We start from the raw sequence: 20,436 nt of genomic DNA on the forward strand, positions 1-20,436 counted from the left end.
TTTCTCTGTGTGATTTTTTTTTTCTGATGAAATAATATCTTCATGGATAGTTCTCTTCCTCTATCTTTAGTCTTGTAAATTAAATTAATTTAAAATTCAAAGGGATAATATTCTGCTAAAATGATCTGCTATATCATTGCAGGTCATGGTGTTGGACTGTAAAATAACAGCCTGTTTATATCATTTAGAAGTCTTTCTTCTCCCAGAAGCCAGCAGTGCAATGGGTAGAGCAGTCTGAGGAGTTGGAAAGATGTCAATTTTCTGTATAACCAGAGGGAGATATTCACATATCCTGGGCCTGTGGCATCCAAAATATTATCTAAGTGGACTTCTAAAATCCAACGCACTGCTGTTCGAACATACCCCTTCCCCAAGGTCTTAACTTTGCTCTTTAGTCTGGTGCTTTGGGGAGTTCAAGGAAATCCAACACTGGCAATCTCACTGTTCCCATGCTCCCAGTTTCCTTCACTTAACACTGTGGTATCGAGCAGAAGCAAAGCCAGGAGAAAGACCAAAAAACCACATCCCATTTTCTTGTTGGGGATCTGCTCTTCAATATACTAAATTTCAGGAGTACAAAACTTGATTTTTCTGAAGGGGAGATGAGAAGTTGCTACTTCAAATTTCCTCACATCTTGGAAACGGCAAAAAACTTCTGTCAGAATTATCCAAGATAACTTTCTTCAATATTTCATTTTCCTGTTATATATCAGAATGAAATGAAAAGAAAAGATTGAGAACAACTTCACTTAGGTTTGTAATGAGCTAGAAATGTTATCGCTGTCAAAACCAGCTCCACTCCCACAAAATCTGTTCAGCTAGCAATACAAAGGAGTCTTTGGTTACTGCACGTCTAGAAACACAAAAGCAGCAGGTGTAAAATCTTCTCCAGCTTCTGCAAAGTGTTCCTGGAGTCCCCCGTCCTTAGCACTGGGCAATTTACTAAACTTGAGTGAGAGACACAGAAGTGTCACCTCCTTTTGATGGGGAGATTATGGAGAAAGACTCATTTTTGCTACCCTCTCCTACACCCAAGCCCCATTTGCAGGTACTGCTCCAGTGGTGCATTTTTTCCTGCTGAAGTACCCTTACCTCCAGTATGGAGAAATTGAATTTGCAGCCATTCCAGGCACTGCGGATGCTGCATTCCTCGGTGAGACAAGGCCAGTTTCCCCCTCCCTTACTCGGCTGTGAGCAGGAGTGTGGCCGAACAGCAGCAAAACACGTCTCATTAGTGATGCAGCGTGACTGACTTTAAGGTTTCTTCACAGCGCGACCAAACCCCATAATGGTTTTCTTTCAGTCACTTAATGAAGACTGTTTGTTCGCACTCCTCATACATCATATTTGCAATGGTTCCTTCGGTGTGGTTGGTGCTTCAGTGGTAGTTTTGTAATTTATGAGACTCTTAGTGGCTTAATTATGCCGTCAGCTCCATCTGTCACTTAACTGATATGAGGAATGATGGGATGCCATTAGCCAGCTAATAGTTGCTGTAAAGAGTATTGTTTTATGCCATTAAATAGCAAGAACATAAACAGTTTTTGCTCCCCGATATCCATGCTTGCTTTGGTAATGATATTTAAGAGGCTGGTCTTGACATCTGTCCCTCTGCCTGAAAAAGTGCTGGAGGAAATAAAAGGAAACTATCAGCAACAAGTCTAATTAGATTTGCCATCAAGATGATGATCATTTGGCTTCATTTTTTTCTGTGCTGATGGAACTTTTTCTTTCAGCGTTGGGGCCTTCCTTGCTTCCCATCTCAATCTCTCGTGGTTAAGGCAAGAATGTGGTGTCTTCATTCCCATGAGGTAATTACTGGACTTACAAAATTTGCATCTGAGCCCCTCAGCTTCTTCAGCACATCTTCCCTCTTTGCACATCCGTGAAGTATCATTATTCATTTAATAGATGGAGAGCTGAGGTACAGGAGACCATGAATTAGATCTGCTGGAGGACAGAGGCACTTGGTTTCCATTTCAGATGACAAAGTTAAAAATTTAGAGCCTATAAATCACTCTCAATTATTTTTTCAACCCTGGAGCTACCTGGAACCTAGTTTTCAGCATTGGAGTTTCTCAGGTGTCAACATTCCTGCTTCTGAGCACACCAGAGATGGTTTCAGCCCCAGCAGGACTTTGCAGCTCAAAGCATCACCTGAACCCCTGCATATCTAGCAGTTTTTGGCAAGGTGTCTGCTGCCAGTCTCAGTGCTGTTGGACGGTGGGCATATGTGGAGGATGAGGGCATGGTAACTGGGAGGGAACTGGAACTGCAGAAGTGTGTGCATCTTTCTCAGTTCTGCTATTTTAATCCTAGACAGAGCTGTCTCACCCACCCTTGTTCTTCTGCTCCTGCTCATCCCATATTTGATTTGGTTTCTGCAAACATTGCCTTCTCCCTGCCTGACAGCATCTACTATGCCAAGCCAGGAGAAATCCCTCTGTTTCAGCTGTGCAGTGTTTTCAGCTTTTTCAATTCTAAAAGTTGCACATGGAGAGCCCAGCGCCAGAGGCAGGAAGCCCAGTGCCCAATGGGTTAAGGAGGCAGTGCCCTACGTGCCCAATGATCCTCTCTGCAACAAGTCTGTGAGCCCCATTCCCAGGATACATTAGGAACTGAAAAGAAGCAAATTGCTGAGAACACTCCGTTCTAGTCCTCTTGGACGGTGCCCAGATTTCCATTAAACTGCCGTGACTCCTTGACATGACCTACATCCTCATAAGTGAGGGGTTAATGCACGTTGGCTGCTGGTCACTCTCCTGCTCAGATAAGTAGCCATCAATCAGCCGGCGATCTGCTGTAGTCACACAGTAATAAAACTGGAGAGATTATTTGCTACTGTGTCATTCATAATAAATGTATCCCAAAGTGCTTTGTAGAATTAATTAATAGACAAAGGAGAGAGAAATTAAGAGCTGAAGAGTAGGAATAAAAGCTCATGAAATGAGATGTGGAAGGACCTCCTGAAGTAACTGTCTGCAGTGGGGCAGCAGCATGGAGGGGGACTGCTCTGGGGCACCATACACCACTGGGTGGTAAGGCAGAGAAAAGCAGTGCAGGTTTGGCCTGTAACGTGTCACCCCCCATGTCGCTGATGGCAGTTGAGGTTGCAGCTCAATACAGGAGCTCAGAGGAGGATGTGGGTGCTCCTGGCAGGCCCATTCCTGGCTAGCTGTGGATGGAACTGCTGCCTTCCTCTGCCCCTCAGTTTCCTCCGTATCAGGCAAAGACTGCTGTATTTTGTGGGGCACTGCACGCCTTCGTTCATCAGTGGCTATAAAGTACATGGCAGTGTCTCAGTGAAAGGCACTCCATAAATCCCAGACTTTATGGCTTATCAGTATTTATAGGGACATGCCACTTAGGGACTCCCCCTCTATAAAAATGGTGTAATGCATCAGGGTCAGTTCAAGAACATGGGCTGTCCTTGGTCAGGGTGAGGAGGATGGGGGCAGGAGGGGTAGAAGGGAGGAGCTCTCTGTTTTAATAAGGAGCATCTGTTTGCCTGCAGTCCCCTCCCACACAGTGCTGTGCACCTCGGCAGGTCACCAACATTTTCAGGTTCTGCACAGTTCATGGAAGCAGGTGGAGGAGGAGGTAAGTGGCTGTGTTAGTATTGCTGCTGAGGGACAGGCTGCAGGTGTGCTCAACCTTTATTAGACACTGGAGAACCCACTTGCGAGCAAGGTGTTTGATTGTCCTAAGTGATGGAAAAGACTCACTCAGCATCTCCACCTTGCTGGGTCCAGGCAGTGGGAAAATCACCTCCACCACGTTACTGCTCACCAAATGAGTTGCTGTAGGATGAGACGTGCCTGGCCCTGGGGCAAGACACAGGTTTTGGTTCGTGGGACAGACCCAGAGCTGCTGGCCATCAGCAGAGCGGTGGGTTCAGCTCTGCTTAATGCTGCTGCAGTGCCTTGAGCTTCTGCTGAGCCCATGCTGGGGATAACCTTTATGTCCAAAGCGTGACCTTCATCCCTGGAGTCCTGGTGGACACTGGTCTCCAAAGTAGGAGGACTTCATTTGGGGCTGGGAGCAGGACAAGTCCCACACTGCTCATCAGAGCAGCCGTGTGAGGAAGCATGGGTCCTCCAGCCCTCATTCCCCCTTTGTTAAATTGCAGCGCTATAAACCAAAATGTCAATTTTCTTTTCAAATGTCTTTTATAGCAGATTTGATGCAGCTTGGCAGATTGATAGCCCTGGTGACTGACGGCTCCCATTTATCCTCACCATGCAGGCACTGGGCGTACAGGCTTCCCTGGCACACACAGCCCTGATGGGGAAGGAGCACTGGGAGGGGGCAGCAGGAGGAGGCAGTCATGGCCCTCTCAGTCAGTCCAGGCACTGTCTGCATTATCAGACTGCTGGGCTAGTTCATGGTGTCTGCTTCCTATTGGGCTGAATTATCCAACGCAGCATTAGATCTGTCTCTTGCAGTCAGCAGCTAGCTCTGAATGGACCTGTGCCACCATGGCAGAGGGGAGAAGCTGGATAAATTAACAAGATTGCTAATGAAGGCTCCAGCTCAGACCTTTGGGAGAGTGGCTAGAAATGTTTCACCGTCGGGGCAAGAGGGTGGTGGGTAGAGCTGCACAGACACATCCCTTTCCAGCCAGGTGCTCTGCTGTGGTTTGGTGTGGAGGGTTTGCTGTGTTTGTGTGGAGCATTTCTGTGCAAGTGTGGGGGGTCATTTCTGTGCAGCCTCACACAGTCCTGTGGAGCTGACAGCCCAAACAGACCCTGCACCCTGTCGGATGATGCCTGGGGTGAACATCCTCCCCTTCCAACCCATCAGGGCAGGTCAGCCAACACTGCCCATAAGGACTGGGCAATGCTTCAGCACCAAGCTAACTCCAAGCCTTGCCCAGCATGTGTACACCTTCCTTTCAACTCCTTTCTTTTTTCCCTGTATTGATTCAAAGGGAGAAGAAGAAAGCAGGAAGCTGCAATACTAGACAAAAAGTCCCTGCAGTTGCAGGCTGTGTGGGTAGCGATGGCCCCGCCGTCTGTTCTGCTGACTTGGTGCTTCCGCTCAAGGGAGAAGACGCTGTTGGGAGCTGGCGGTGGGAAGGGTGGGATCAGCCGTGCCATTTGTGCTGACAAGAGCAATATTAGCATAACAAAGGCTAAATTTTTCAGCATCCGGTAGATAAGCTAAGAGATGCAGAAACAGCAGACAGCCCTGCGTAAATAGACTCTTTTCTTCCTCTTCTCATCTGTTCTTTCCTCTTTGCCTCCCTCACTTCATTGCTAGGCTTCATAGCACCTCCGACACACTCCAGCTGCCAGCAGTATCCAAAATAATCCAAGCAAGAAGTTTATCTGAGCTGCTGTGTTCCCCCCTCCCTGAGAGGATGCTCATAGAGAAAGGCAGAGCTCCTCTGAGCAGGAGTGCCAGCTGGAGAGGAGAAGCCCACTGTATGGCTGACATGCTCCCTGCACCAGGGCTCGGCCAAAGGAAGGGAAGAAGGTGGCTGTGCAAGGGCTAGCGAGGACAGGATGGAGGCCCTCTTGGCAAGGGGTCGCAGGCTGTTGGCCAGATTGGCCCGTTCTTTGACTGACGCAGCACAGCTGGAGTCAAGGACATGATAACACCAGGACACCCTGCCAGCGGATTGCTTTAGACAAGGGTCACTGGCCCATGGAGATATGGCTTTGAACTAGGGATATCTGCACCTGGCAGCTCCTCTTCCCACCCACCATGGCTATCTTTCATTGTGGTGCTTCACTCAGAGGGTATGTCGTGTACAAGAGGTCGGATTCTGCTCCTTGCTGCAGAAAACACAGCCGTGTCGATTATTCATTTAACACATTCTTTGGCGGCAGTTGCTCAATTCACTGTGAAACTGGGTGAGAATGCAGAAAACAAAGGAGCCATTGTATAATTGAACTGCATCTCTTCAGTAGAACAGGCTTTAAAAATGGCACTTTCTCTGAGAAAATTCTAACAGGATTATTTTTTCCAATGGCTTAATTAAAAAAAAATCAAAACCTCAGCATCTTCATTAAATACTTATCGGTGGTAAACCCTAAAGTTTCAATTTCTTGGCTTAAAAGCTTTTACCGGGTGACTGAATGTGGTCAGTGTTTGAACTCAGATGTCTCAGTCAAAATACTCTTCAGGTTTTGGACCACAAGTAATTTCCCAGGTTTGCAGACACTGTGAAAAGTTTGGTTTCCTTTGAAGCCTTTCTACTGAAAAGCTGTTTCATTAGGAAAGTGTCATCCGTCCTTCCCTATTAATATTAGAGACTCTCGGGGTTAATTTTAGCAGCCTGTGTAGTCAGGGGAAAGCAACAGAGGTGCCGTGTGGTGTCCATACCAAATGAACTCCATTAGTCTTGATCCTTCTTTCTTCTTTTCTAAAACAAAGTATAAATATCTACCACCACCGCCTCTTCAAAGGGGAGAAGGATGGGGGTGCCAGGTGAGCAAAACTACAAAAATACCCTATTCCTTGTTGGGCCTTTAATGAAGCATTTACAAGATCAAACAGGAAGAGGTGCCCTCCCACAGCCTTCTTAAAGCTGTAATTAATTGCAAAGTAACTAGCATATAATTGCTTTCCCAAGAGCACCCCAGAGAGCAGGGCAATACCTTGACAAAGGTGCTAGAGCAAGCAAAAGTTAATTAACATTAAGAATTAAGTGGCTAATTGCATTGTTCTGACAGCGCAGCTCACCCTCCCAGCGAGGTGGCATTCAGAGAGCGTTTCCTCATGGCGCTGACCTGGGGGCCATTCCTGGCCGTGTCCTTCCACGTGGGCTCAACCCACATGGATGTGCCATGTCAGGAGATGCTGGCAGCATTGCAGTGCCAGCAATGATCCAAAGGACCATCTTGCAAATGAGATTCTGCTGGATTTTGGTGGGTCAGTTCCAGCTCTTGGCCCCATGCTGGGGTCCTCCACCTCCACAGGGGACAAGGCAGAGCAGATGCTGTGGCTGCTTCTTAGCCAGCCGTAATATTAATGCAAAGCAATAGCGGTTAAAGTAAAGGGTAGAGGACACACCAGTCACCTCCTCACACAATAACCCTTGCATTTCTGGAGATTCCAAATTTCCATGTAAGCCTTCACCACTTCTAGATGAATTCAATTAGCCAGAGGGGTCAGGAATGCCAGAGAATTAAAGGATTCAGCTGCCTGCTTTTAACATGGGAGCAGTGCTTCAGTCTCCCCATCTTCAGGACAATGAGAACTGCAATTAGGAGGATCCCAATTAAGTTCCCAGGGTTGGGAGCATTACACAGATGTGGCTATCACTGCTACACTAATGCGAGCTGGGGTGGGGGCTTAGAGCTAGAAGCAGCCTTTGAGTTTCAGAAGGCATCTGCATGGCCTTAGGAGAAGGGGCGAGTGAGCCCCTTTGCGCGATGACAGCTCCAAGCACTGGCCTCCTGCATGTGGCTGACTGGTCCATGGGGCAGTGAGCCAGTGTGCAAAAGATGTGGCATCTGTGGAAGGGAGAGCGAGACCAGTGTTTGAGGGAGCAAAGTCGTGTGTCTGGGACATGGGTGGCCCAGTGGAGAACCTGACTTGGCATTGCAGAGGCAGACACTACCCATTCTTGTAGGTTTCTGCTGTATGGAGGGCATTTTCAACGCACCACCCGTGCGTAAACCTGCTTCTTCTGGCGTGTCCCCCTTGCATGTGCTGAGCAAGAGTGCACACACAGGCTGGCCATGTGCAAGGACCCGTGTAACCATCACATCCAACCCACCTCTGCCTGAAGGGCAACCTGTGGAGTAGGGGCTGGGGGGGCTAGCTGTCAGAGGTGTTTTACTCTGGAGACGTCTCTTCTTCATATTGCCCTGGCCAAAGGAGCACTGTATCTGCAAGGGTGTTTTAGCACTCCTGGAAGTCTGCTGGATAGCTGGGCAAGCAGGAGATTTTACCTTTCCGTGCTATTGTGTTTCACTCTGGGTAACAGGATGTGCTTTTCCTTCTGGCTTTGCCAAGCCACATGCCACGAGCTTAATCGGTCATTTCTATTCCACCAGACTGCAGCTGGTGCAGGGGGGCCTGGGGAGCAGGCTGCAGCTCTCCAACACGACAGGCAACAAGTGAGATTGAAATTGCTTATGTGTGGGCATGAAAATGTTGGAAAGGCCGTCCTGGTGCGGCTACCACCAGACATTGCTTGTGCTGCCTTGTTCCCACCCTGTCACAGGCTCCGTGATGGAGGTGCAGAAGGAAAAGTGCTTGCTGGTCAGGGAGTCCTGAGGTGGGCATGGTCAGGGACCATGGTTGGGATTATCATCTAGAGTTCTTGGGGAGGGCGAGAAGGGCAGCTGCTGAGATTGGCTGTGAGGCAGCATGTGCTGGGAATGGTCTCCTCTCTTCCAAGTGGGACACGCCTGAAGCTGTCCTCCCATCTCCAGATTGGTCTGTGACACTATGGATTGATACTGTGAGATCTGGAAATGGTTTTCCTGTGCTACCTCCACCATGGGGCCAGATCCCCCTTGGTGGAAGGAGGCCAGTAAACAATGTAATCCATGGCTCTTGTCAGGGGGTGCTGTGGGGGTACAGACACAGTGCCAGGGCCACTTTGTTTGCTGCAGGGCTTGTGTGAATGCCCTGGCTAGGAGAAAGGTTTGACTTGCCCTGCACTGAGGTACTCTCATCTGACAGCTCCTTCCTTGGAGGCGCTTTAAAAACAAATTGAAAACCTACATATTTGCAGAGGATTAGTGAAGCGTGGCCCCAAGCTGATTCACTGTGGGAGCTGTGTCAGGGGTGTGGCGAGTGCTTTGCTTTGCACAGGTTTTTGTGAAATGTGTTAAGTGAGAGGCAGTTTGGAAGTGGTGTACCCTTTGGGGATGGACAGGAGCTACTTGTTCGTGTGTCACTTCTGGCCTGTGCTGGGACACATTGCCAGGAGACCTGAGGGGATGCAGGGTGGACTGGGATTCACTGTGGTCTTTGGTTGATCAAAGAGCACATGTGTTTCGGCAGAGAGTGTGTTGCCTTCTTCCTCCCCTGCCAGTCTGCTCAGCACAGTTTGCATGGAGCAACTCCATGTCCATGGTGGTGTCACTTGGTTTTCTAGATAAAACAAAAGCATGAACAAGAAAATACCTGTGCAGGTGAGAAGCTCTTGGTTGGGAGATGTTGGAAAGGAAATTCATTTTGGTGCCAAATGCAAATGACAGCTCAGTGAACTCAGGGCTGCAAACTACTTTCCACTGTTTGTTGTATGTAAAGATATGGACAGACACCCTGCAGCTCCCTTCCAGTCTGTTTCATTCCTGTTCATATTCAGGTCCCTTTGGAAGCAATAATACACCAAGCCCTGGTGCTTTCTATAGCTTGGACTTGCATTCCTGCTGCTGCAGGGACCCCACAAAGGACTGAGCACAGTACGTCACACTAACAGGACTGTGATCACACAGCATGGCGCATGGCTCATAGCCCTCTCGCAGCATCGCAGGGTCATGAACTGCGAGGAGAGGCTGTGAAAGCTTCATGGCTTTTCTCCCAGATGTGAAAGGCCAAGGCAGCACCAGCTCTGCAGAATTCTGGCAAACAGAGGCTGGATGACTCTGAGACCCACTAAGGGACATGGAGTTTTTTCCACCTAGCAAGGATGTGCGGTGGTCAAGCAGCACACTCAACCTGTGCTTCTTCATCCCTCTCCAAAATAAGTGGAGGTGCCTTGCTGGCCACTGGAAAAGTCTTCATCCAAAGCTTGGAGACTTGATAGCTCCAGATCTGTGAGCAACACTGGGTTTATTTTATTTAAGATCTTGTATGCTTGACTGAGTTTATCCTGCCTGCTCTATATGCTCCCACTGCTTGTAACCAGGCACATCATGCCTCAGCCAGCAAAAATGAAGGTTTTCCCAGCATCATCTTCCTGAGCTTTTCAGTTCTTCGTCCATTTTGACCCTTTCTGCTTTCCCCCAGTGTCCCCTGCATTTAAGTGCCTTCTGGATCCCTCAGCTCAGAGATTCAGCCTTTAGTCTGATGGGCTTCCTTCTGTCCAGTCTTTAATTTCTTTTGCTGAGAGTTTACAATCTGGCGTTGGGTGCTAATGAATTTCATCCTCTCCCTGTGACCAGGCCACCTGAAAGCAATAACTTGAAGTGTGGCTTCTCATGGTAAGCACTGTACGTATACAAAGACTACTTAAGACTTCAGGGACTTAATGTTAATGCTCTTCATAGGACTAGACATATTTTCATGGTCTGAGCATTAGCTCATGAAGGCATGAAGGCAAAGGGGGGGGGGGGGGGGGGAAGAAGCCTGATTCTCCCCTGGTGCCTTGCACCCAACCTGCTACGTGTTCAGGTGCTGCAGCAGAGAGGAGAAGCCACAGTTCCCCTCTCGGGTACCAGGAGGGCTGCTGCTATCTAAGTACAAGCCGTTTGCAGTGAAGAGGGTTTATGAGCCTGTTTCTTAGATAACAGCACTTGCCTTAACCTCTCCCCTGGCTCTTCTCCCTCTGTTATGTTGCTGTTAATTCTGGGGATATTTCTTCATCTCCTGACAGTCCAAATGCAGCAGTGACGGTAATAAACAGAACATTAGCTGTGCTTTGTTAGAGTGAACGAGGTTTCTCTGATAGTCGCCGGAGCTCGACAAGAGGAGTTGCTCTCCCGGGCAACATCTTCATTGTGTATGGCTCCGAGTCATTTCCTCCCGCTCAAGAGCCGTGCTCGCCTCCCAAACGCTAGGTAGAATTGTGACAGCCCCAGTTCACCTGCTTGCTGCGGCAGGGGAGGAACAGACTGATTCTGTGGCAGTGGCCCTGTCTGGGTCTGGGGGCAGAGGAGGAGGAGGTGGAGGAGGAAGAAGAGGAGGAGAAATCAGGTGTGATTCCCAGCAAGCCCAAGGGAACCCTGAGTTGCTATAGGAATAGCTGGGGTGACCAAATCGGGCTGAGTTGGTCCTCACTGTGTGGGAAGAGGTGATGCGAGAAACTCCCATCATTCAAGCCAAGGACTTGACAGTGGTTTGCCACCAGCCCTCAGGCTGCTTTTCAATGAACATCCCCAGGACAGTCTCCAAGGGGGCGTGTGGAGTTCAGTTCCCGCTGGATGGCTTTGAAGAGGTTCCTTTAGCCAGGTCCCCAGAAAGGGGCAGTCAGGTCCGTGCTGAGCCAAGATACCTCCTCACACTGACAAACCCTCACCCACTCGGTGTGCTGACACTGAGCTGGGTACAACAGGGGACCCACAGGGATAGCAGGGCATTAAGATTTGGCTCACTGGTGGGACAGCAAAATCTTGAAGCTTGTGTCTTGGTCTCACTCTGCTGCACATAGCTATGAATGCATACATGCTTGTCTGAGCTGGGGAGATGGGGCAGTGGGATAGGATGGCAGCCGCCGTGCTCTCAGAGGCAGAAAGCGGTGGGTGAGTGTTGCAAAAAAATTGCCCCACGGCACAATTCTGCTTGTGCCCACCAGAAGGCAGGTGCCTGCCCTCAGACTGGGACAATTTCCCTGGCCCCCTGCCCTTCCCTTCCTAAGCATCCTGTCTGAGCATCCTTCTGCCCTTGCCATCTCCCAGCCATGTCTTACCCGCCAGCAGCGAGTTAATACTGAAACGAGGATAATAAAGTGTGTCAGGCAGGGAAGGGAGAGGAGGCTGCTCGCTTGTTTGGCCTCTCGCATTCCTGTTTGTGTTTGGGTGTATGTGAAATATCTGCCCAAAGGGGCCTAATGTAGCAGAACACTGGAAATGCTTTCAGGCTGTTAGGTAGCTGCCCAACATGGCATTACCCCAACAGCTAATTAAACTGGTGCCCGTCCCAAAGCGATGAGTTTGCAGGGAGGCTGCGAATCTGAAAGAGATTGATGTTGCATGGCTTATCAATTTTCAATCTCAACACAGCGAGATATTTATCAGGCTGCAGAGAACAAACACTTGTAATATTTAAAGGGGAAAGACTTTAATGGAATCCATTGCAGATCACCAATTTCTGTTCTCCTGGGCTCATTCCTTCCCTCTTCTTTCAGTCTTTTTTTTTTTTTTTTTAATCTTATTTTCATCTTTTTGGCATACAATAGTCAATGAAGGAAGGAGGTTTTCATTTAAAATTCTTGTTCCCTTCATCTCCTCCACCCTCTTTCCCTTCCTAAAGGTTTATGCATTTATTTGGATAAAAGGTTTTAAACAATAAAGAACTGTCTGCAGTAATTTGTGAAGATAATAGATTATCCTGGGAGGAGGCATAGGTTGAAAAATTTCCTACTGCAGAATTCAGTCCTTGTCATTTAGTTATTTTATTAGGAAAGGAAAAAAAAAGGAGGGCAAGAGAGTAGGAGAGAGAAGAATACAATTACTGGACTGAATTATTTTCTGGAGTAAATCCTCCCATTTTTATTGAGCAGAATCTGATCCTTTCATACGCTTGCTCTCAGGTCAGGGCTGTGCAATCAGTACTGAGGGCTGCCAGGTAATTTTACTAAAGCCACCTCAATGGGAAATAGCATGATGGCTCCATCCCCGGGAAGTCAATTGGATATGGTCCTGGATGAAAAATACTCTTAAAGCTTTCTCCAAGGAGGCCTAGAGAAAAATTGCCTGATCTACAGGAGCAACCCCAGGCGTGGGATTCAGGCAAGGTCAAGCTAAAATTCATCAGTAGTTCAGAGCTGGACCCAAGTTTGCCATTTAAGAGCTCAGCTTTAGATTACAGGTCTATTCATAACTGCTCATTAGTACACCGCAAAGAGATATTGTAATGAATACGGGCTGGCTAAATCACTAATCAATAGCTAAAGGGTTTAGCTGATTCTTTTCAGCCACAGCTTATAGCTGTCTTCAACACCTTCCACTGAGGGCTTTAATAAACACATGCTGCTCCTGTCTAGGACATGTGTCTAAGATTGACTAATCACTTATAAACAACTTGTAAATGGATGGTTAATGAGAACTGCATGAATAATTGCTTTTTTATTTTACTGCCTAACCAGAAAAAATGCAAAATGAGATTTCTTTTTCGGAGTGGCCCAAAATAGAAAGATTTTCAGCTTTTCTCTTGCCATAAAGGAGCTCATGCACGCGAGCCCTCTCCACCTTCACAAAGCCTTTGAGATGAAATAGAAGAGTCTGTGTAATCCAAAATAAAACAGATTTCTGTTTCTTTTGTTTTACACTTATTTCCTCACTTTTTAAGATATTTTAAAAGTTAAGTTGAGGCAAATGTAATCTTAAAGTAGTGTTTTGAATGGAAATTATTTTATTTTCCTGTTCTGGGAATAAAAGATCTTTTTGAAACCCAATGTGAAAATCTTCTGGCATAGAGGAGAAAAAGCCCTTTCTATCATTTATTAAAGATGGCTGAAAGAATCTCAGATCATTGCGTTCTTCAAACACTCCTGTCATTCCTCCTGCAGCTCTGTCACTAGAAGGATGATATGATTGTGTGGTGGATTGGCCCTGGCTGGATGCCACGTGCCCGCCAAGCCCACCAAAGCTGCTCTTTCACACGCCTCCCCAGCTGGGCAAGGGGGCAGAAAATATAAGAAAAGGCTCGTGGGTCAAGACAAGGGCAGGGAGAGATCACTCACCAGTTATCGTCATGGGCAAAACAGACTCAACTCGGGGAAATTAGTTTAAATTATTACCAATCAAATCAGAGTAGGGTAATGAGAAATAAAAACTAAATCTTAAAACATCTTCCCCCCACTGCTCCCTTAGCTTCACTCCTAATTTTCTCTACCTCCTCCACCCCAGCAGCGCAGGGGATGGGGAGTGGGGGCTGCGGTCAGTTCATTACATGCTGTCTCTGCTGCTCCTTCCTCCTGAGAAGGCAGGACTACTTACACTATGTGCCTGCTCCAGCGTGGGGCCCTCCCGCAGGGTGCAGCCCCCCAGGCACAGCCAGCCACAGCGTGGGTCCCCTCAGGGTCCCCAGCCCTGCCCCAGCCCGGGCTCCTCTCCCCACGGGCCGTGGGCCCTGCCAGGAGCTGTCCCAGCGCGGGCTGCCCGTGGGTCACGGCTCCTTCAGGCACCCCCTGCCCCGGCATGGGGTCCTGCCTGGGCTGCGGGGGGGGTGGGGATCTGCTCCCCCGTGGGCTCCGTGGGCCGGGGGCACAGCCTGCCTGGCCGGGGGCTCCCCACGGGCTGGGGGGAATGTCTGCTCCGGGGTCTGGAGCCCCCCGCCCCCCCTGCCCTGGCCTGGGGGCTGCAGGGCTGTGCTCTCACATAGTCTCACTCCTCTCCAGCTGCAGTTGAACAGGATTTTTTCCCTTGTCAAATACATTACCCCAGAGGCGCTGCCACCATCACTGCTGGGCTCAGCCTCAGCCAGCGGTGTGTCCATCCAGGAGCCAGCTGGCATGGGCTCCACTGGGCATAGGGGCAGCTTCTGGCATCTTCTCACATAAGCCACCCCTGTAGCCCCCCACTACCAAATCCTTGCCACACAAACCCAATAGAGATTGTAACCCACATATGAAAACTGACCTCCAAGATTGTATGCCTGTGGACAATTTGACATTCCCACAGGCTTTCTGGATTTATTGGGTTGGTTGCTGCCTCCTTCCACAGATATTTCCACCTCAGGAACTCAGAAAGTGGTGTGGACTCAATGCAAATAGGATCTGGATCCAGTTTATTTGCACTTGCTCAAACTTCTGTGAGGGTGTTTTATTCTTTTTTAATGGTAAATTTGGGTTTGGCTTATAAAACCAATGCCTAATTGAGCAAAATAAATTCAAGTTTCAAATGCCCTAAAACAAAGTAGTTCACACCAGGTTATAAGCCCATTTTGCATTAAATCAGGTTTTCTCTGTAAATGAGACCTTCACTGTAATTGCTCTGGAGCAGCTTATTCTGATTTCTTTGCCTCTCTGGTTCTGGTAATTTTCCTCCAGCAAAACACTCAGGGCAGGCAAACCACAGAGGAACGCGGGGGATGCTCAGTAGTGCAAGTTTTGCTGGCACAAGCTTCTCCTGTCTTCTACTCCCATCTTACATCTGACCAGCTCCTCATCTGTGTCAGGAGGACCCTACATGGGAAGACTGAGCCCAGGTCAGTATCTCCTCCGATGAGTGACGAGACCTGTGACCTCAGTTTCAGGGCTTGGTTCTCTGAGCAGGAATGTGGGGACTCTGTGTGGGGTGTCTGGTGAATCAAGTGTCTGCAACCACTATACCCTCATTGTGGTGATGGCAAACAGGTAACGGACAGAAGGCTGGGATAGTGGGGTTGAAAAATGAGTGCTTTTTGATCCCAGTAGGTGCAAAAGCCTTGCCTTATTAACATGGTGGATTTTGCACAGCTGGACAAACGCAGTCTCACCTTGTATACTGGGAATGGGTTCGCATGGCTTTTTCCCCACAGGAAGGCAACCCCATGGTACCTCATGGGCGTGCTCCAGCCCTTGCTCTGTGTAGCCAAATGCATCCCACTGTGCTGGAGCACGGGGAGTGGACCCAGCTCTGAGCACTCAGACACATCTGGGTGCAGGCACATCTGGGCAGCCACATCCCACTCTTGCTCTCACACCCTCCTACCACCCCTGCTGCCAGGGCACGGGCCAGGCTGGGCATTCTCGTGCCATCTGCATCTACTGCCTTACAACCATGACAGCTGCTGGGGGGAGAGATTAAACACAGTAGCTGCTGGAGGTATTCCCAGTTGCAAGGATAAGGAGAAGAGCAAATACTGGAGACAGAGTAATCTGTGTGGTAAACATGACCAGTAAACATCCTCAGCAGAGTTGCACTGGCAAGGTTTCCATTACCAGCTTGTGAATGGTGCTTCTGTATCTGGGCTTGGGGTGGTGGCTCTGGTGACACTTGTATGTGCACCGTGGCATGGACACCCAGGCGATTTGGTGGGTGCAATCTGTAATAATCTAGGGAGGCAAACCTCCTGGAGGCAGCTAAATAAATAAGCCAGTGCAGCGACATCCACCACAGTTTAGTGAGCACAGCTGGTCTCTCAGAAGGAGTTCAGAGATAATTCCACCTCTGCATTGAAGACTTTCGATGACTGTTAATGAATTTAAATGATGGGGATTTTCTTTTCATGCTTCATTGCATATGCTCCTCACATTAAGATGCTAATTAAGAATACATCAGCCCAAGCTGGGAATGATGCGGACACTGAGCAAAGTGGAGCTGAGACAGCGTCTTTGGGGCTACTCAGTGGGACCGTTATTGGAGTCTGATAAATTATTTGCTTCCACCGATCTGCTGGGTACAGGTCCCAGAGTGAACTAAGATTTGCTGTGCCTCTTGTGTCTTAACATCTTGTTTGATCCCACTGGGATATCTGAGGGTAGTGAGGCATGCTTGGGCAAGGAGGGATGCTCGGGCAGCTGGGCTGTTGGCACTAAGCATAGACATGTGCATGAGGAGGGCAGTCATGCTGGGGCCCTCTGTAGCCAAGAGGAGAGGGCTTTTCTCAGGGCACAGCTGGGACAGGGGCACAGAGAACAAATCCCTCAAGGGCTGATGAAAAAACTCGCCATCACTGGCACGGGAAGTGCCTGAGTTGCAAACAGTTGGAGTTTGTAAGGTATTCTGGATAATACCATAACAGGTTTGTGCTTTTCTGCTATTCTTCCTAGGCAGCCAGCTTTGGAGACAGCTGGTCTGGGCCAGTGGCAGTGTTACTTTGTTTTCAGATGCTTGGAAGCAAGTCCTTGACTTCCTTTGCTGGGTTTTTGCTGGAGGTGGCACATGCTTTCAGTTTGGACGGTGCTTTCTAGGTGGCACCAGCTTGGGCCTAATATATCTCACCATCAAGCATCCTGTTTGTAAGGAGAGTTTGGTGCTGGGGTGTCTTGATGTTCGGGTGGGAAATCTTCACCTCTAATGTACCAAACCCTGCTGGGATATCTGAACAGCTGTGGTTGAGAAATTATTTCTAAAACCTGGACTGAGCTGAAGTCTGTGATCATTTCTTAAAGTCAAGGGAAGAGTGAGAGAGAAGAAAAGGTTTATATATCATGAAACCTATTAATCTAATCCTAGAACAAACTTACAAATTCTAAAATGGATTTGCAGCGCCAATGGAAAAAAATGGATTTTGCAAATCTTAACAATTACTCCTTCCTAAAGAGCTTCTTGGTTTCCAGAGCAGCTTTGTGTTTGGGACAGTTTAGTGAGAGATTGTTCCGGCAGACTGCCCATGGCCTCTCATTATGAGAGGGACTGCAAATGCCAATTTTCAGGCTGAAACTCTGAGCTCAGTCCTGGGAAGCTCTGTCAGCTGTGTGGGGAGATGATTTCTTACACTTAACTGCTTAACTGCTGCTCGACTCTCTAAAGATATAATGACAGAAAATACCTGTAATTGCAAATGATTTTTGAAACAGTGGCAGCACTCTTAATAGCGCTAATTGGCTTCACAGCACCGGGGTTCTATCCACATGCATAGCAAGACTGTGGCTGAAACAGGCAAAGAAGTGGTTTGCCTGAAAATGTGCAGGATTTAGAACTTGGCTCTCATGCCTGTTAGAAGAGGGCCCTGGAAGGACACAGTGACCTGGGTTCATGGAGCATGGGAGAGTTGTGAGATGTGCATAGTCGCCAGCCCAGCCATGCACATACACCCACTGAGCAGGACAGAAGACATTTACTGTCTCCTGAAGGATTCAGGGCAATGGAGTCACCAAGTCACTGGGAAAGGGAATGAAGACCCTCTCATGTGGAGGGAGCAAACTGGGAGATGGAGAAACAAGGAGGTGTGCAGGTGAGATCTTAGTTTTGGCACAAGTGATCCCTGAGCCTCAAGAGAATACCAGAAGAAAACACCACCCTCCTCAATTATATCCAAGTTTTGGGTATAGTTACGATCTCATATACACTCCTATAAAAGAGAAAAGGCTTGGTTGTGGTGCAGTCACATAAGAGTAGTTTGTTAAAGGTTTTCACAACATGATGACTATTTTTGTGGCATCCATCCAATAACTGTAACAGCAGAAAAAAAGGCTGGCCAGAGGAATGAGAAGCATGTTTTGCAGTGGAGACTCTTGGCTTATTAAGCTTAGCAAAACAGAAGTTGAGTGGGAAGAGGATCACTCCCTCTGTGTATATCACACTGAATAGCACCGTGGAGGGAGAAGGATACAGACACTTAAATATAAAATTGGCATGGGAGAAAATGGGCATAAATACATTTCAGATGGAAATTTTAAGAAGATTCTACTGACAGAGGAGGGAGGTGATTGTCTTTGGCTGTGATGACCCACAAGAGAGATGCAGTATAAGTTCTGGGCTCCTGAGCAACATGTGGTACCATACAGTGCCAGAGACAGTGGATATGGATGGAAGGAAACACACAGTACAGCAGTATCAGCTTCTGCTGGGGAGGTTGTTTATCTCTGCAGTGATGGAAAATCCAGAACCTGGTTGGTGGGGGAGATACAGAGAAACCATACGCATGTGGTTGTGTGTATGACAAATCAAAAGGGACACGATAAATTAGGAAAGGGAAACATTTATTTTCTAGCTTTTGAATGTGTGTCGCACCCAGTTGAGAACAAAATTAATTCATTCATTAAATCCACTTGCTGTGTCAGACAAAGTGGTGGTGCCAGATTACGGGTGGCTGCTGCTTCACCAGGGGAGGCTGACGGCACGGTGGGAAGCAGAGCTGGCCCTTGCCAGTGGGGACAGCCCAGCCTTGCCTTGGGATGAAAGCATGGGGGAAGTTCAGCTGGGAGATGCTCCCAGCCAAGGAACCCCAAGGGGGAATTTTGTCTAAATCAAAGACAAGTTTACTCAGGGGGGTTTGTGCCTTTGCTACACAACAGCACATGGTATCTCAGATTTTCAGCTCCTGTGATGTCTGTAGGAGCTTCCACCTTTTCCCTTCCTGTTTTCAGTCTCCGATGGAGACTGTACCATGTGCTGACTGCTCACGCCCGGTGGTTATTCCCTCTTCAAGGGAGGCTCTTCTAGTTGTGCTGACACAGAACGGCTTTACCAGGGCGTTTTTGAACAACAAAGGTGCAAAGCAACGAAGTCAATGTGAGGAGCCCTGCCAGCTACCCTGGCTCCAAACAGGCCACGTCCCTGTGCACCCCGTTCAGGAGCACAGGCCAGGCACCATGCACCAGCACGGCCCGTCTGACATCAGCAGCAAACACCATGCTTCAGTGCGCTTTCAGCACTGTAAATTATGCACTGGGCTTCAGAGCACACCTCTCCCAGCCTGAAATATGTGGTGCTCAGCAGTCCTGCCAGCTACCACACATCCCTCCTGCAGCCCCGCTCCCAGCGCAGGCAGGTCCCACGTCCCTGTCCGGGTCCACGTGCCATTGCACTGCCCACCCGGCGCTCGCTGTGATCTCATGGCAATCCAAGCTCAGCAGTAGATACTGACATCTTACTGTTCTTTACAGCTTTCTGGAGGTGAGGGACTGGGATTTACTGGTGTACAGATTGCCCTGGGGTGTGATGCATATTGTGTTTATTTGGAGAGTAATGAATTGCACAGATACCTGAAAACTGGTATCTCAAAGTTTATTCAAAGGGCAGCTACAAACTCATCTGACTGGACCCAGTATCCCAGCCTTCTCCACAGCTGGATCTGGGCCAGAGCATGAGCTGAAGCAGCCCGAGTGCCACTGACAGATCCTCTCCTGCTGTCAGGAGGTGGCAGGCACTCGCATGCATCCTCGCGCATCATTCTGTAGTGCCTCACCTGGGAGCGGTGGCACCAAGCCAGGGCAACGTGCTGGACAGGACCAGCTCTCAGTGGTGAGACATGTTCAGGAGTCCACCTCCGTGGCCAGGTGCTTCCGCTGCAGCTCCCAGGCTCAGCCTTTCATGCCCACCTGTGGACACGGCACAAGCCGCTCCAGCAGCACAACCTCAGGGGTTAATGGGATGCTAAGACAGCACAGCTCCCTGCTAACTAGAGACACTCACTCCTGGATGGATGACAGCTTGCTGGAGCCCAGCGGGGCAGAGGGGGGTGGGGTGGGGTGGGGGATTGGGGGTGGGGTGGAGCGGGTGGGCGGTGGGGGCTGGATCTGCGCAACACAGGCAAAAAGGCATTTTGGAGAGTTTGCAGCTTCCCCTGAGAAAGCCTCTTCCTGTTCAGAAGTTCACATCTGCAAATGGTGGCCTGGTTTTTGCTGTACTTCTGGATTCCTCTCACATGGGAATGGCTGTGAATGATGTTTTCTGTCATCCGTAACTGGCAAGGAGATTCTACCTCATCCTGGCAGATAACGACCTGGCTTAAGTTATTCATGACTTCATCACCCTTTGGCCGGACTACAGCAATGCGATCTCCTGGGCGCAGTGCCCCGAGCCAGCCCTGCACTATCTGTCAGTGCTAGGCCCAACAGCTGCTCCTGCCCTTCAGATGTCCAAATCCACACAGGACACCCCTGTCCCCCCGGTTCCACGTGCCGTGTGCACCAAGGAAGGGACAGTCCCTGTGCTGGATGGGACCCAGGCTGAGGGAAGAAAATAAGGACTCGATAGCTGCTCAGAGCAGTGTAGA

At 48.9% G+C, this 20,436-nt stretch overlaps 1 protein-coding gene across 24 annotated transcripts in view; it reads left to right on the top strand.

Annotated features, from left to right (window-relative positions):
- The window catches only part of LOC308054870 (uncharacterized protein), a 294,524-nt gene that overhangs the window by 157,081 nt on the left and 117,007 nt on the right, over window positions 1–20,436 (top strand). For 17 of the 24 annotated variants that reach the window (XR_013924272.1, XR_013924273.1, XR_013924274.1 and 14 more), the window contains exon 1: window positions 9,823–14,997. The exons of the other annotated variants lie outside the window; for them this stretch is intronic. The gene's annotated coding sequence lies outside the window, so the exon portion shown is untranslated. Of the gene's footprint in view, window positions 1–9,822; window positions 14,998–20,436 lie in introns of those variants that run through there. 24 annotated transcript variants of the gene reach the window in all.

The sequence above is a fragment of the Falco punctatus genome (assembly GCF_963210335.1).
Source record: "Falco punctatus genome assembly, chromosome: 1".
Classification (NCBI taxonomy): domain Eukaryota; kingdom Metazoa; phylum Chordata; class Aves; order Falconiformes; family Falconidae; genus Falco; species Falco punctatus.